Consider the following 18,423-nt stretch of genomic DNA (forward strand, 5'->3'; position numbering starts at 1 on the left):
CACATATGTAAGGAAGGGGAGTTCTTTAAAGGAGGTGCATATTTCACATAAGATGAAGAGTTGAAAATGTACAAGGTTTATTAGTAAAAAAACTATGAGCAATATTAAAATGATTCCATTATGACACATATGTAAGGAAGGGGAGTTCTTTAAAGGAGGTGCATATTTCACATAAGATGAAGAGTTGAAAATGTACAAGGTTTATTAGTAAAAAACTATGAGCAATATTAAAATGATTCCATTATGACACATATGTAAGGAAGGGGAGTTCTTTAAAGGAGGTGCATATTTCACATAAGATGAAGAGTTGAAAATGTACAAGGTTTATTAGTAAAAAACTATGAGCAATATTAAAATGATTCCATTATGACACATATGTAAGGAAGGGGAGTTCTTTAAAGGAGGTGCATATTTCACATAAGATGAAGAGTTGAAAATGTACAAGGTTTATTAGTAAAAAAACTATGAGCAATATTAAAATGATTCCATTATGACACATATGTAAGAAAAGGGAGTTCTTTAAAGGAGGTGCATATTTCACATGCTTGAATGAGTTTTAAACTCATAAAAATTGAGATATTTCATCTCTCCTCTCTCCTCATTTAAGTCTAGTTCCAAAAAGTTAGCTTAACTGACCTAAAAATGATCAAATATTGACCAAATTGATTTAGAAAATTCTAGAATCAGTTTGTTTGGTTAGGAGCTCAAATTTTCCTATAAATAGAAGCCTCCCCCTTGTTGAAAAATATATAGTGTTTATGCATCGTTACTCTACTCCACCTAAGCCAAGAACTGTGAATTCATTTAATAATTCACTAGTTTTTGGAGCTTCCCTCTTTCTTCAATCCCCATTAGTGGCTCCATCAACATACTTAACCAATTGATTGGTTGGGGGCCTCTACCGTGAACAAAGAATCAAGCAAGTTGTAAGGTAATTAGTGAATATTGATCTTTCTATAATTTCTCAATGTTTCTCTCTTCTCAACCCCTCTCAAGCTTGAGAAGTTCAATTGGTATGGTTTTTTTAAATGCTATTGAAGTTTGAATAGTAGTGAAGAGTTACATAATTTAATAAATGCTATTAAAGTTAATTTTTATTTATGTTTAAATTCTAATGATTTTTATGTAAATTCTCTCTCTCACTCAAGAAATGGTCATACTCATGACCCGTTCTCAATCTAAATCAAACTTTTCATAAAGCTTTTCCTTAACCCAAGATTAAGCTATGCTTGAGGCCAAATTAATGGCTTTTTTCTATGCTTTTAGTTTATGTATATTGATGATTCAATCCATTATGGATTAATAATCCAATTAGAGATCATTTTAATTATTTTCTTAATGATAAGCATTATCCCTTAGAAAAATTGAGATTTATCAGTCATAGCAGCGGAGCTATGGCAAAATTTTTATAAAAATTATGCATAAAATAATCTCATTCAAAGCATAAAAAGAGGACTTCCTACCATATTCTAGGAATTATCATCCTAGATTAATTGAAAGAATTTCATTACAATCATGGAGAAATTGAATTTTAATATCATGCATAAAGGATAAGTTTTTATATCAAAAGTGTTATTTTTACCATTTTTATTTCATGCATAGAAGTATGCATAATGGATAAATTTTTATATCAAAAGTGTTATTTTTACCATTTTTATTTCATGCATAGAAGTATGCATAATGGATAAATTTTTATATCAAAAGTGTTATTTTTATCATTTTTAATTTTCATGCATAGAAGTATGCATAAAGAAAAATTTTTATATCAAAAGTGTTACTTTTATCATTTTTAATTTTCATGCATAGAAGTATGCATAAAGGAAAAAATTTTATATCAAAAGTGTTACTTTTATCATTTTTAATTTTCATGCATAAAAGTATGCATAAAAGAAAATTTTTTATATCAAAAGTGTTACTTTTATCATTTTTAATTTTCATGCATAGAAGTATGCATAAAAGAAAATTTTTTATATCAAAAGTGTTACTTTTATCATTTTTAATTTTCATGCATAGAAGTATGCATAAAGGAAAAATTTTATATCAAAAGTGTTACTTTTATCATTTTTAATTTTCATGCATAGAAGTATGCATAAAAGAAAATTTTTTATATCAAAAGTGTTACTTTTATCATTTTTAATTTTCATGCATAGAAGTATGCATAAAAGAAAAAATTTTATATCAAAAGTGTTACTTTTATCATTTTTAATTTTCATGCATAGAAGTATGCATAAAGAAAAAATTTTTATATCAAAAGTGTTACTTTTATCATTTTTAATTTTCATGCATAGAAGTATGCATAAAAGAAAATTTTTTACATCAAAAGTGTTACTTTTATCATTTTTAATTTTCATGCATAGAAGTATGCATAAAGAAAAATTTTTTATATCAAAAGTGTTACTTTTATCATTTTTAATTTTCATGCATAGAAGTATGCATAAAGGAAAATTTTTTATATCAAAAGTGTTACTTTTATCATATTGGATTTCATGCATAGAGGTATGCATAAAAGTTGATTATTTTATTATAAAAGTGTGACTTTTATCATAATTGAATTTCATGCATAGAGGTATGCATAAAAGTTGATTATTTTATTGTAAGAGTGTTACTTTTATCATATTGGATTTCATGCATATAGGTATGCATAAAAGATATTCTTTTTATACTAAAAGTGTGATTTTCCTCATAAATGGATTTTATGCTTAACTTAGATGCATAAGAGAAATTCTTTTATTCTAAAAGTGTAATTTCCTACCAAATTGAATTTATGCATAAGAAGATGCATAAAAGATTGATTTTAATTTCGAAAGTGTTAGTCTCCTTAAATGGAATTTATGTATAAATAAATGTGTAGAGAAATCTTATAACAAATATAAGAATTCTCTCTTTTTTTTAAAAAGATATGAAATGTGATAGGATGTGATAAGAGGTGTATGAGATGTGATAAGAATTGATAAGATGCGTATGGAAAGTGATAGGATGTGATAAGAGGTGTATGAGATGTGATAAGAATTGATAAGATGCGTATGGAAAGTGATAGGATGTGATAAGAGGTGTATGAGATGTAAAAAGATGTGATAAGATGTGTATGAGATGTGATAAGATTTGATAAGATGCGTATGGAAAGTGATAGGATGTGATAAGAGGTGTATGAAATGTAAAAAGATGTGATAAGATGTGTATGAGATGTGATAGAATGTGTTAAGATGAGTTAGGATGTGTTAAGATATATATGGGATGTGTTAGGACGAGAATGAATGTAATATAGTTGTATGAATGTGATGTGGATGTATACATGTAGATATATATGTATGAATGTGAATGTTGATGTGGATGTGGATGTATGGATGTAGATACGGATGTGTATGTATGTATGTGGATGTGTATGTATGAATGAGGATGTGAAAATGGACGTATGTATGTTGATGTGGATGTATGGATGTATGTATGTAGATGTGGATGTATGTATGTAGATGTGGATGTATGGATGTGATTGTGAATGAAGAGGTGGATGTGAATGTATGGATGTAGATACGGATGTGGATGTATGTATGTGAATGTGGATGTATGAATGAGGATGTGAAAATGGATGTATGCATGTGAATGTGGATGTATGAATATGATTGTGGATGTGTGGATGTGGAAATGGAGGTATGGATGTATGAATGTAGATGTGGATGTATGCATGTAGATGCGTATGTATGAATGTGAAATTGGATGTATGATGTGGACGTACGAACATGGATATGTATGTAGAATAATGAATATGAAGATGTATGTGAGATAATGTAGTCTATATGAGTGAATGGATGAGAACGAGTACACACTGAATGGAATGTGGAATAAGTAATGTGGTCCGAGAGTGGATAATATGGAAAGACAAGAGTTCGTTATAGAAACTGTATTTGTGACTGTTTGTAAATGACTGTTTTATGTCAAGAATGCTGGAGAAGCATTTTGACCGTCTTGGATTAAGGTCATGAAGACCTAACTGTTAAAGTTGCAACTGCTGACGGAGAGTCAATGGAGGACGTCTCGTGTAGCAAGGTCGACCGAGGTCTTGACCAGCCTCGGTTCGATTTAAATGGTGAGCTTCCGGTGTACGGTGGATGAGGGACCAAGGAAGCGGCCTATGAGTGAAGCGCTAGGTCACCTGCGAAGAATCCTAGAGGGTGCTGACCATACGGTGCTCGGGCTCTGGGTCGCCGAAGATACCCTGTAAGATTCCTCCCCCAACCCCTTTTTGATGTCTAGTATATTCCCCTGTAATCAATTCCTTTTCTGAAATATAAGAGATCTTGTTTGTGACTGTTTTAACCTAGAGAGAGAAAATATTCTAGAGAGAGAATATTCAGATTCTGAATAATTCTGGATAGAAAAATATCTCTTATAATTCAGATGAGCTCCCCTGAAACAGAAATTTAAAAAGAATTTTCCAATGTGCAATTGGAATTAATTGGAAATAGGTATAAAGAACCTTAGCCTAAGAGTCTAGATTTTCATAAATCTTTAGACTATGGTCCAATTAAGGTTCCTATGGGCCAATAGCATCAATCCATGTGTAGGGAGGAGATAAATCCAATTTGTAAAAGAAGATACCCAAAAATTGAGTAAATGCTCACATAAGATGAAGAGTTGAAAATGTACAAGGTTTATTAGTAAATAAACACATATGTAAGGAAGGGGAGTTCTTTAAAGGAGGTGCATATTTCACATAAGATGAAGAGTTGAAAATGTACAAGGTTTATTAGTAAATAAACACATATGTAAGGAAGGGGAGTTCTTTAAAGGAGGTGCATATTTCACATAAGATGAAGAGTTGAAAATGTACAAGGTTTATTAGTAAAAAAACTATGACACATATGTAAGGAAGAGGAGTTCTTTAAAGGAGGTGCACATTTCACATAAGATGAAGAGTTGAAAATGTACAAGGTTTATTAGTAAAAAACTATGAGCAATAAAATTTTGACACATATGTAAGGAAGGGGAATTCTTTAAAGGAGGTGCATATTTCACATGCTTGAATGAGTTTTAAACTCAAAAATAGTGTGATATTTTTATCTCTCATCTCTCTTGAACCAAACCAAATCAAAATGGAACCAAACCGAATCAAAAAGTAACCAAACTAGGTCCAAATCTAGTCCAAATTCAACCAAACTGACTTGGAAAATTCTAGAATCAGTTTGTTTGGTTAGGAGCTCAAATTTTCCTATAAATAGAAGCCTCCCCTTGTTGAAAAAAATATAATGTCTTATGCATTGTTACTCTACTCCACCTAAGCCAAAATATAGTCTCTTATGCTTTGTTACTCTACTCCACCTAAGCCAAAATATAATGTCTTATGCATTGTTACTCTACTCCACCTAAGCCAAAATATAGTCTCTTATGCTTTGTTACTCTACTCCACCTAAGCCAAAATATAGTCTCTTATGCTTTGTTACTCTACTCCACCTAAGCCAAAATATATAGTGTCTTATGCTTTGTTACTCTACTCCACCTAAGCCAAATTAGATAGAGTCTTATGCTTGTTACTCTACTCCACCTAAGCCAAAATAAAGAGTGTCTATGCATTGTTACTCTACTCTACCTAAGCCAAGAGTTGTGAATTCTTTAATAATTCACTAGTTTTTGATACTTCTCTCTTTCTTCAATCCCCATTGGTGGCTCCATCAACATACTAAACCAATTGATTGGTTGGGGGCCTCTACCGTGACTAAAGAATCAAGCAAATTATAAGGTAAGTATATTGAATTTTGATCTTTCTATAATTTCTCAATGATTCTCTCTTCTCAACCCCTCTCAAGCTTGAGAAGTTTAATTGGTATGGTTTTTTTTTTAATGCTATTGAAGTTAATTGGTGAATAGTAGTGAAGAGTTACATAATTTAATAAATGCTATAGAAGTTAATTTCCACTTATATTTAAATTCTAATGGTTTTTATAATTTCTCTCTCTCACTCAAGAAATGGTCATACTCACGACCCATTCTCAATCCAAATGAAGCTTTTCATAAAGCTTTTCCTTAATCCAAGATTAAGCTATGCTTGAGGCCAAATTAATGGCTTTTTGCTATGGTTTTAGTTTATGCACATTGATGATTCAATCCATTATGGATTGATGACCCAATTAAAGACCATTCTAATTGTTTTCTTAATGATCCAATTAGAGACCATTATGGATTGATGATCCAATTAGAGACCATTCTAATTGTTTTCTTAATGATCCAATTAGAGACCATTATGGATTGATGATCCAATTAGAGACCATTCTAATTGTTTTCTTAATGATCCAATTAGAGACCATTGTGGATTGATGATCCAATTAGAGACCATTCTAATTGTTTTCTTAATGATCCAATTAGAGACCATTATGGATTGATGATCCAATTAGGGACCATTCTAATTATTTCTTTAATAATGAGCTTTATCCCTTAGAAAAAAATTGAGATTTATCAGTCATAGTAGCGGAGCTATGGCAAAATTTTTATAGAAATTACGCATAAAATAAATTCATTCAAAGTATAAAAAGAGGAATTCCTACCATATTCTAGGAACTATCATCCTAGATTAATTAAAAGAATTTTATTATGCATGGAGATGTGGATGGATGCATGTAGATGTAGATGTATAGATGTAGATGGGAATGGAGATATGGATGTATGCATGTAGATGTAGTTGTTAATGGAGATGTATATGTATACATGTAGATGTAGATGTATAGATGTAGAGGTGGATGTGGATGTGGATGTATGCATGTAGATGTAGGCGTATAGACGTAGATGTGGATGTAGAGGTGGATGTATGCATGTAGATGTAGGTGTATAGACGTAGATGTGGATGTAGAGGTGGATGTATGCATGTAGATGTAGATGTATAGATGTGGATGTGAATGTGGAGTGGATGTATGCATGTAGATGTAGGTGTATGGAGGTGAATGTGAATGTGGATGTGAATGTATGCATAGGGATGTAGATGTATGCATGTAGATGTGAATGTACGCATATAGTTGTGGATGTATGGATGTGAATATACGATTGTGATGTGAGGGAATCTGAAGTGATGAGATGGAAATGATGTGATGGGATGAGTATACATATAAATGGAATATGGAATAAGTAATGTAGATTGAGGAGGGATAATGTGGCAAAATGAAAGTTAAAATAGAAATTGTATTGTAAACTGTTTGTAAATGCTGTTTGTAAATGCTGTCTGTAAATGATTGTTTTATGTCAAGAATGCTGGGGGGAGCATTTTGACCGTCTTGTGATTAAGGTCGTGATGAGAAAGTTGCAACTGCTGACGGGGAGTCAATGAAGGACGTCTCGCGTAGCAAGGTCGGCCGAGGTCTTGACCAGCCTCGGTGCGATTAAAATGGTGAGCTTCCGGTACGGTGGATGAGGGGCCAAGGAAGCGGCCTATGCGTGAAGCGCTAGGTTACCTGCGAAGGATCCTAGAGGGTGCTGACCATACGGTGCTCGGGCTCTGGGTTGCCTAGGATACCCACGCGTGCGTCGAGGAAGATATTGGAACAGAGTTGGAGTTGTTTTCTGAAATCGAGCATGGATCTGGTTGATTGACCTTGCTGGTCTTCAATGGATGAGTCCATGGCTCCTTATATGGATCTGTTGGTTGATCTTGCTGATCTTCAACGAGAGTCCATCTTGTTAAGTGATTATATTGCCAAGTATTATGGGCTAGGAACTATCGAAACGGCTCCTGAGCGTTCTAGTTGCCAATGATGCCATAGATACTCTGATGAAGAAATGATGGGAAATTAAGAATCAATTGGATAAATTGGAAGATGGTGATCAATGATACTATGGTTTTATTAAAGGATTGTTTTAAACTGGTTGAATCTGGTTGAAAAAGGGCAATTTCATATTGGGTGTGTGAGTGGTGTGACTAGTTTTATTTTGCATGAACATCCGGCTAGGGGGCCTTGGAACTCTTTTCCTTGGTACCCGGGACAAAACCTAACCAAATTTTTAATTGGATCCCATCACTACAGTGGTTGGGCGGTTGGCTAACCCATGGGATCGGATGGGGTTAGGCTGGACTGATGGATCCGTAAATCGAGACTCAAACTTTTGTTTTTACGATAGAAAAAAAAAAAAACAAATCCCGGACAGTAACTGTTCTATGGATAGGAATCAACGGCTGTGCCTCTTGAATGGGGAAAAAAGCGTTGATCCCAATGATCCAAGTGCAAGTTTCTTCCTTGAACTGACTAAGTATCTTATAGATGTAATTGGATCATCTCGATCAGAAATGATCTTGACTACGTTAGAGTAAAAAGTTATCCTGGTGGAATCGCCCGTGCTTCCGGTTAAGAAAGTTTTTTCGGGTTCGGTTTTGGAACAACCGACGGATTAGTCTCTTATCCGGATATCCGTGGGCGAGGCCCCGAGTGTGGGACCCCTGTCCCGCGCGAGAAGCGCTACTTCCGCTGCCAGTAACCGAATCCGTTGCTCGGTGGGAACAGGGATCTTACAGTTGGTATCAGAGCATTTGGTTAATAAAGATCAACTGAGAAGACAAATATGTCAAAAATTTATCAAGAAGCACAAAAAGGTTATAATTGTGTGATATAACTCATACAATTTGATATTCAAACTGAAATTCATAATTTGGTAATTGGTTCTTCAGATGGAAGTACCGCAATTATATAGAAACCCCGACTTGCTTGAGGCCTAGACATGATAGTATTTACCTTATAATTCCAAGGGCCGTGACTACCCGTATATACCGAGAGTATACTGCAGCTCTTTACTGACAGTATATACGAGTAAATCTAAGACTTGAAATTATAAGCGTTAATGCTATCCAGATGATGATTTTGCATGTGATTGATATGATTTTTAATTCTGTTTGAGAATGGATGAATTGATTTGGATTCTGATTGAAAATGCTGATTGAAAATGCTGATTGAAAAATGTTGATTTTTAAAAAATTAGTTGAAATATAATGAAACCACAATGAGGGGGAATGGGACGAATCCCTGTAATGATATTCATAACTAGAATGATGATAATGAATTCAGCAAATCACTATGAGGTTAATGGGTGTGCTGTTAGATTGCTACTGTTAATATTTGACCGGTAGATCAAGTTAAGGGATGTCAAATTGAGAACTTGCTTGACTGAAATTTCCGTGGAGGAATGTTTCGAAGGAAACTTTTCGGTCTAATGGACCATTATCATGTTAAAGATATGAATGATATGATCTGAATGAATTGTTATTTAATAATGAGTTCTATATAAGGGATATTTATCCCAGTGTTCTGTTGGGTTGACCAGAATATAAGGAACCCCAGAATAAATTGGATCTTAAGAAAAAGAGTTGTCCTCTACTTGGCGAGATGAGGACATCTCGCATTTTTTTAAGTGGGGTAGAATGTAAGATTCCTCCCCAGCCTTCGAGGTATACTGGAGTAAGAATCTTCCTTTCTGATCTTATAATTATTCCCTCTCTAAAATAAAAGAAAATTTCTGTTTAAAAAAGGAAGACCCTTTTCCTAGAATACTTCTCAGGAGTCACGCCTGTTTTAAGGATTTAGAACAATGAGTTTAGAAGTGAGAATCGGTGTTTTGGATACCAAGGTTTTGGTTTTCATTCGAGTACGGCCCAAAAGAAGTTCTTTATCTCTTGGGGAGTATAAGAAGTTATCCCCCAGATATTGTGATCCTTATATCTGAATTCAATGAAAGTAGGTGACTTAGCCTACAAGTTTCTTTTATCTCCTCATCTCAAAATTCTTAATGCTTTCTATAGAAAAATGTGTCAAACCCCAAATCATGGAAAGACGGTAAAACTTCAGTGGCAAGTTACCGTTGGCTTCTAAGTTACGCTAGCTCCTTCCTTTATATAAGTCGTAACTTTTACTTGTCGCTCACAGTAATCTTACTCCCATCAATCTCCTTTATTTCTTAATCTCCTTCATGGCTTGGCAACAGGAATTAGTTTTATCCCTGATGATTTCCCACCTTCAAGACGCAAGAGAGTCTGTGAAGAAAGACTTTATAGAACAGTATGAGCGCTCACTTTTTCCTCACCTAGGAACTTCTGTAGCGCAGACCAAATGGCGGACCTATCAAAACATAACTAGGGTAACACCCTGGGGACAGCAGCACTTTCGTAACAATGTCCGCTTGGCCATGGTTATCGAAGCCTTGGGTTTGGGTCCCCGATACTACTGCGTCATGAGATCAAGGCATCTTGGGTTTTCTGAGCGGGTCTTCTTACTGGCGTGTTTTCTTCCTCATGAGAAGATATGCCTTTACCCCGTTTTTGGCTTGCCTCTCAGAGGTCCTTTTGTTAGATCACCTCATACCACTGAGATAGGTGCGGCAATAACCAGCAGAATCATTCCCATAGATGAGTTACCCTATACTTGTGCAGCTTGTGAGGACTTCTTTTGTGACCATATGATGGACGGGCTTATGGAAGTGTAAAGAGTTCTTCTATCTTCACTATATAAGTCCCGTGAATGAATAAAGTTTAAATCTTGTTCTTATTTTGAATCTTGCTCTCTTTAAGACTTTTCTTGGTGGTTAATCATGATTAAAATTTTTCTCTAAGTCTCATATTCGTGCATCTTGCGAAATTATTCCAAGTTGCGAGATGAGGACATCTCGCGTTTTTTAAGTGGGGTAGAATGTAAGATTCCTCCCCCAACCCCTTTTTGATGTCTAGTATATTCCCCTGTAATCAATTCCTTTTCTGAAATATAAGAGATCTTGTTTGTGACTGTTTTAACCTAGAGAGAGAAAATATTCTAGAGAGAGAATATTCAGATTCTGAATAATTCTGGATAGAAAAATATCTCTTATAATTCAGATGAGCTCCCCTGAAACAGAAATTTAAAAAGAATTTTCCAATGTGCAATTGGAATTAATTGGAAATAGGTATAAAGAACCTTAGCCTAAGAGTCTAGATTTTCATAAATCTTTAGACTATGGTCCAATTAAGGTTCCTATGGGCCAATAGCATCAATCCATGTGTAGGGAGGAGATAAATCCAATTTGTAAAAGAAGATACCCAAAAATTGAGTAAATGCTCACATAAGATGAAGAGTTGAAAATGTACAAGGTTTATTAGTAAATAAACACATATGTAAGGAAGGGGAGTTCTTTAAAGGAGGTGCATATTTCACATAAGATGAAGAGTTGAAAATGTACAAGGTTTATTAGTAAATAAACACATATGTAAGGAAGGGGAGTTCTTTAAAGGAGGTGCATATTTCACATAAGATGAAGAGTTGAAAATGTACAAGGTTTATTAGTAAAAAAACTATGACACATATGTAAGGAAGAGGAGTTCTTTAAAGGAGGTGCACATTTCACATAAGATGAAGAGTTGAAAATGTACAAGGTTTATTAGTAAAAAACTATGAGCAATAAAATTTTGACACATATGTAAGGAAGGGGAATTCTTTAAAGGAGGTGCATATTTCACATGCTTGAATGAGTTTTAAACTCAAAAATAGTGTGATATTTTTATCTCTCATCTCTCTTGAACCAAACCAAATCAAAATGGAACCAAACCGAATCAAAAAGTAACCAAACTAGGTCCAAATCTAGTCCAAATTCAACCAAACTGACTTGGAAAATTCTAGAATCAGTTTGTTTGGTTAGGAGCTCAAATTTTCCTATAAATAGAAGCCTCCCCTTGTTGAAAAAAATATAATGTCTTATGCATTGTTACTCTACTCCACCTAAGCCAAAATATAGTCTCTTATGCTTTGTTACTCTACTCCACCTAAGCCAAAATATAATGTCTTATGCATTGTTACTCTACTCCACCTAAGCCAAAATATAGTCTCTTATGCTTTGTTACTCTACTCCACCTAAGCCAAAATATAGTCTCTTATGCTTTGTTACTCTACTCCACCTAAGCCAAAATATATAGTGTCTTATGCTTTGTTACTCTACTCCACCTAAGCCAAATTAGATAGAGTCTTATGCTTGTTACTCTACTCCACCTAAGCCAAAATAAAGAGTGTCTATGCATTGTTACTCTACTCTACCTAAGCCAAGAGTTGTGAATTCTTTAATAATTCACTAGTTTTTGATACTTCTCTCTTTCTTCAATCCCCATTGGTGGCTCCATCAACATACTAAACCAATTGATTGGTTGGGGGCCTCTACCGTGACTAAAGAATCAAGCAAATTATAAGGTAAGTATATTGAATTTTGATCTTTCTATAATTTCTCAATGATTCTCTCTTCTCAACCCCTCTCAAGCTTGAGAAGTTTAATTGGTATGGTTTTTTTTTTAATGCTATTGAAGTTAATTGGTGAATAGTAGTGAAGAGTTACATAATTTAATAAATGCTATAGAAGTTAATTTCCACTTATATTTAAATTCTAATGGTTTTTATAATTTCTCTCTCTCACTCAAGAAATGGTCATACTCACGACCCATTCTCAATCCAAATGAAGCTTTTCATAAAGCTTTTCCTTAATCCAAGATTAAGCTATGCTTGAGGCCAAATTAATGGCTTTTTGCTATGGTTTTAGTTTATGCACATTGATGATTCAATCCATTATGGATTGATGACCCAATTAAAGACCATTCTAATTGTTTTCTTAATGATCCAATTAGAGACCATTATGGATTGATGATCCAATTAGAGACCATTCTAATTGTTTTCTTAATGATCCAATTAGAGACCATTATGGATTGATGATCCAATTAGAGACCATTCTAATTGTTTTCTTAATGATCCAATTAGAGACCATTGTGGATTGATGATCCAATTAGAGACCATTCTAATTGTTTTCTTAATGATCCAATTAGAGACCATTATGGATTGATGATCCAATTAGGGACCATTCTAATTATTTCTTTAATAATGAGCTTTATCCCTTAGAAAAAAATTGAGATTTATCAGTCATAGTAGCGGAGCTATGGCAAAATTTTTATAGAAATTACGCATAAAATAAATTCATTCAAAGTATAAAAAGAGGAATTCCTACCATATTCTAGGAACTATCATCCTAGATTAATTAAAAGAATTTTATTATGCATGGAGATGTGGATGGATGCATGTAGATGTAGATGTATAGATGTAGATGGGAATGGAGATATGGATGTATGCATGTAGATGTAGTTGTTAATGGAGATGTATATGTATACATGTAGATGTAGATGTATAGATGTAGAGGTGGATGTGGATGTGGATGTATGCATGTAGATGTAGGCGTATAGACGTAGATGTGGATGTAGAGGTGGATGTATGCATGTAGATGTAGGTGTATAGACGTAGATGTGGATGTAGAGGTGGATGTATGCATGTAGATGTAGATGTATAGATGTGGATGTGAATGTGGAGTGGATGTATGCATGTAGATGTAGGTGTATGGAGGTGAATGTGAATGTGGATGTGAATGTATGCATAGGGATGTAGATGTATGCATGTAGATGTGAATGTACGCATATAGTTGTGGATGTATGGATGTGAATATACGATTGTGATGTGAGGGAATCTGAAGTGATGAGATGGAAATGATGTGATGGGATGAGTATACATATAAATGGAATATGGAATAAGTAATGTAGATTGAGGAGGGATAATGTGGCAAAATGAAAGTTAAAATAGAAATTGTATTGTAAACTGTTTGTAAATGCTGTTTGTAAATGCTGTCTGTAAATGATTGTTTTATGTCAAGAATGCTGGGGGGAGCATTTTGACCGTCTTGTGATTAAGGTCGTGATGAGAAAGTTGCAACTGCTGACGGGGAGTCAATGAAGGACGTCTCGCGTAGCAAGGTCGGCCGAGGTCTTGACCAGCCTCGGTGCGATTAAAATGGTGAGCTTCCGGTACGGTGGATGAGGGGCCAAGGAAGCGGCCTATGCGTGAAGCGCTAGGTTACCTGCGAAGGATCCTAGAGGGTGCTGACCATACGGTGCTCGGGCTCTGGGTTGCCTAGGATACCCACGCGTGCGTCGAGGAAGATATTGGAACAGAGTTGGAGTTGTTTTCTGAAATCGAGCATGGATCTGGTTGATTGACCTTGCTGGTCTTCAATGGATGAGTCCATGGCTCCTTATATGGATCTGTTGGTTGATCTTGCTGATCTTCAACGAGAGTCCATCTTGTTAAGTGATTATATTGCCAAGTATTATGGGCTAGGAACTATCGAAACGGCTCCTGAGCGTTCTAGTTGCCAATGATGCCATAGATACTCTGATGAAGAAATGATGGGAAATTAAGAATCAATTGGATAAATTGGAAGATGGTGATCAATGATACTATGGTTTTATTAAAGGATTGTTTTAAACTGGTTGAATCTGGTTGAAAAAGGGCAATTTCATATTGGGTGTGTGAGTGGTGTGACTAGTTTTATTTTGCATGAACATCCGGCTAGGGGGCCTTGGAACTCTTTTCCTTGGTACCCGGGACAAAACCTAACCAAATTTTTAATTGGATCCCATCACTACAGTGGTTGGGCGGTTGGCTAACCCATGGGATCGGATGGGGTTAGGCTGGACTGATGGATCCGTAAATCGAGACTCAAACTTTTGTTTTTACGATAGAAAAAAAAAAAAACAAATCCCGGACAGTAACTGTTCTATGGATAGGAATCAACGGCTGTGCCTCTTGAATGGGGAAAAAAGCGTTGATCCCAATGATCCAAGTGCAAGTTTCTTCCTTGAACTGACTAAGTATCTTATAGATGTAATTGGATCATCTCGATCAGAAATGATCTTGACTACGTTAGAGTAAAAAGTTATCCTGGTGGAATCGCCCGTGCTTCCGGTTAAGAAAGTTTTTTCGGGTTCGGTTTTGGAACAACCGACGGATTAGTCTCTTATCCGGATATCCGTGGGCGAGGCCCCGAGTGTGGGACCCCTGTCCCGCGCGAGAAGCGCTACTTCCGCTGCCAGTAACCGAATCCGTTGCTCGGTGGGAACAGGGATCTTACAGTTGGTATCAGAGCATTTGGTTAATAAAGATCAACTGAGAAGACAAATATGTCAAAAATTTATCAAGAAGCACAAAAAGGTTATAATTGTGTGATATAACTCATACAATTTGATATTCAAACTGAAATTCATAATTTGGTAATTGGTTCTTCAGATGGAAGTACCGCAATTATATAGAAACCCCGACTTGCTTGAGGCCTAGACATGATAGTATTTACCTTATAATTCCAAGGGCCGTGACTACCCGTATATACCGAGAGTATACTGCAGCTCTTTACTGACAGTATATACGAGTAAATCTAAGACTTGAAATTATAAGCGTTAATGCTATCCAGATGATGATTTTGCATGTGATTGATATGATTTTTAATTCTGTTTGAGAATGGATGAATTGATTTGGATTCTGATTGAAAATGCTGATTGAAAATGCTGATTGAAAAATGTTGATTTTTAAAAAATTAGTTGAAATATAATGAAACCACAATGAGGGGGAATGGGACGAATCCCTGTAATGATATTCATAACTAGAATGATGATAATGAATTCAGCAAATCACTATGAGGTTAATGGGTGTGCTGTTAGATTGCTACTGTTAATATTTGACCGGTAGATCAAGTTAAGGGATGTCAAATTGAGAACTTGCTTGACTGAAATTTCCGTGGAGGAATGTTTCGAAGGAAACTTTTCGGTCTAATGGACCATTATCATGTTAAAGATATGAATGATATGATCTGAATGAATTGTTATTTAATAATGAGTTCTATATAAGGGATATTTATCCCAGTGTTCTGTTGGGTTGACCAGAATATAAGGAACCCCAGAATAAATTGGATCTTAAGAAAAAGAGTTGTCCTCTACTTGGCGAGATGAGGACATCTCGCATTTTTTTAAGTGGGGTAGAATGTAAGATTCCTCCCCAGCCTTCGAGGTATACTGGAGTAAGAATCTTCCTTTCTGATCTTATAATTATTCCCTCTCTAAAATAAAAGAAAATTTCTGTTTAAAAAAGGAAGACCCTTTTCCTAGAATACTTCTCAGGAGTCACGCCTGTTTTAAGGATTTAGAACAATGAGTTTAGAAGTGAGAATCGGTGTTTTGGATACCAAGGTTTTGGTTTTCATTCGAGTACGGCCCAAAAGAAGTTCTTTATCTCTTGGGGAGTATAAGAAGTTATCCCCCAGATATTGTGATCCTTATATCTGAATTCAATGAAAGTAGGTGACTTAGCCTACAAGTTTCTTTTATCTCCTCATCTCAAAATTCTTAATGCTTTCTATAGAAAAATGTGTCAAACCCCAAATCATGGAAAGACGGTAAAACTTCAGTGGCAAGTTACCGTTGGCTTCTAAGTTACGCTAGCTCCTTCCTTTATATAAGTCGTAACTTTTACTTGTCGCTCACAGTAATCTTACTCCCATCAATCTCCTTTATTTCTTAATCTCCTTCATGGCTTGGCAACAGGAATTAGTTTTATCCCTGATGATTTCCCACCTTCAAGACGCAAGAGAGTCTGTGAAGAAAGACTTTATAGAACAGTATGAGCGCTCACTTTTTCCTCACCTAGGAACTTCTGTAGCGCAGACCAAATGGCGGACCTATCAAAACATAACTAGGGTAACACCCTGGGGACAGCAGCACTTTCGTAACAATGTCCGCTTGGCCATGGTTATCGAAGCCTTGGGTTTGGGTCCCCGATACTACTGCGTCATGAGATCAAGGCATCTTGGGTTTTCTGAGCGGGTCTTCTTACTGGCGTGTTTTCTTCCTCATGAGAAGATATGCCTTTACCCCGTTTTTGGCTTGCCTCTCAGAGGTCCTTTTGTTAGATCACCTCATACCACTGAGATAGGTGCGGCAATAACCAGCAGAATCATTCCCATAGATGAGTTACCCTATACTTGTGCAGCTTGTGAGGACTTCTTTTGTGACCATATGATGGACGGGCTTATGGAAGTGTAAAGAGTTCTTCTATCTTCACTATATAAGTCCCGTGAATGAATAAAGTTTAAATCTTGTTCTTATTTTGAATCTTGCTCTCTTTAAGACTTTTCTTGGTGGTTAATCATGATTAAAATTTTTCTCTAAGTCTCATATTCGTGCATCTTGCGAAATTATTCCAAGTTGCGAGATGAGGACATCTCGCGTTTTTTAAGTGGGGTAGAATGTAAGATTCCTCCCCCAACCCCTTTTTGATGTCTAGTATATTCCCCTGTAATCAATTCCTTTTCTGAAATATAAGAGATCTTGTTTGTGACTGTTTTAACCTAGAGAGAGAAAATATTCTAGAGAGAGAATATTCAGATTCTGAATAATTCTGGATAGAAAAATATCTCTTATAATTCAGATGAGCTCCCCTGAAACAGAAATTTAAAAAGAATTTTCCAATGTGCAATTGGAATTAATTGGAAATAGGTATAAAGAACCTTAGCCTAAGAGTCTAGATTTTCATAAATCTTTAGACTATGGTCCAATTAAGGTTCCTATGGGCCAATAGCATCAATCCATGTGTAGGGAGGAGATAAATCCAATTTGTAAAAGAAGATACCCAAAAATTGAGTAAATGCTCACATAAGATGAAGAGTTGAAAATGTACAAGGTTTATTAGTAAATAAACACATATGTAAGGAAGGGGAGTTCTTTAAAGGAGGTGCATATTTCACATAAGATGAAGAGTTGAAAATGTACAAGGTTTATTAGTAAATAAACACATATGTAAGGAAGGGGAGTTCTTTAAAGGAGGTGCATATTTCACATAAGATGAAGAGTTGAAAATGTACAAGGTTTATTAGTAAAAAAACTATGACACATATGTAAGGAAGAGGAGTTCTTTAAAGGAGGTGCACATTTCACATAAGATGAAGAGTTGAAAATGTACAAGGTTTATTAGTAAAAAACTATGAGCAATAAAATTTTGACACATATGTAAGGAAGGGGAATTCTTTAAAGGAGGTGCATATTTCACATGCTTGAATGAGTTTTAAACTCAAAAATAGTGTGATATTTTTATCTCTCATCTCTCTTGAACCAAACCAAATCAAAATGGAACCAAACCGAATCAAAAAGTAACCAAACTAGGTCCAAATCTAGTCCAAATTCAACCAAACTGACTTGGAAAATTCTAGAATCAGTTTGTTTGGTTAGGAGCTCAAATTTTCCTATAAATAGAAGCCTCCCCTTGTTGAAAAAAATATAATGTCTTATGCATTGTTACTCTACTCCACCTAAGCCAAAATATAGTCTCTTATGCTTTGTTACTCTACTCCACCTAAGCCAAAATATAATGTCTTATGCATTGTTACTCTACTCCACCTAAGCCAAAATATAGTCTCTTATGCTTTGTTACTCTACTCCACCTAAGCCAAAATATAGTCTCTTATGCTTTGTTACTCTACTCCACCTAAGCCAAAATATATAGTGTCTTATGCTTTGTTACTCTACTCCACCTAAGCCAAATTAGATAGAGTCTTATGCTTGTTACTCTACTCCACCTAAGCCAAAAT

Source organism: Cibotium barometz, chromosome 22, assembly GCF_041138505.1.
Source record: "Cibotium barometz isolate CiBa-2024 chromosome 22, ASM4113850v1, whole genome shotgun sequence".
Taxonomy (NCBI): Eukaryota; Viridiplantae; Streptophyta; class Polypodiopsida; order Cyatheales; family Cibotiaceae; genus Cibotium; species Cibotium barometz.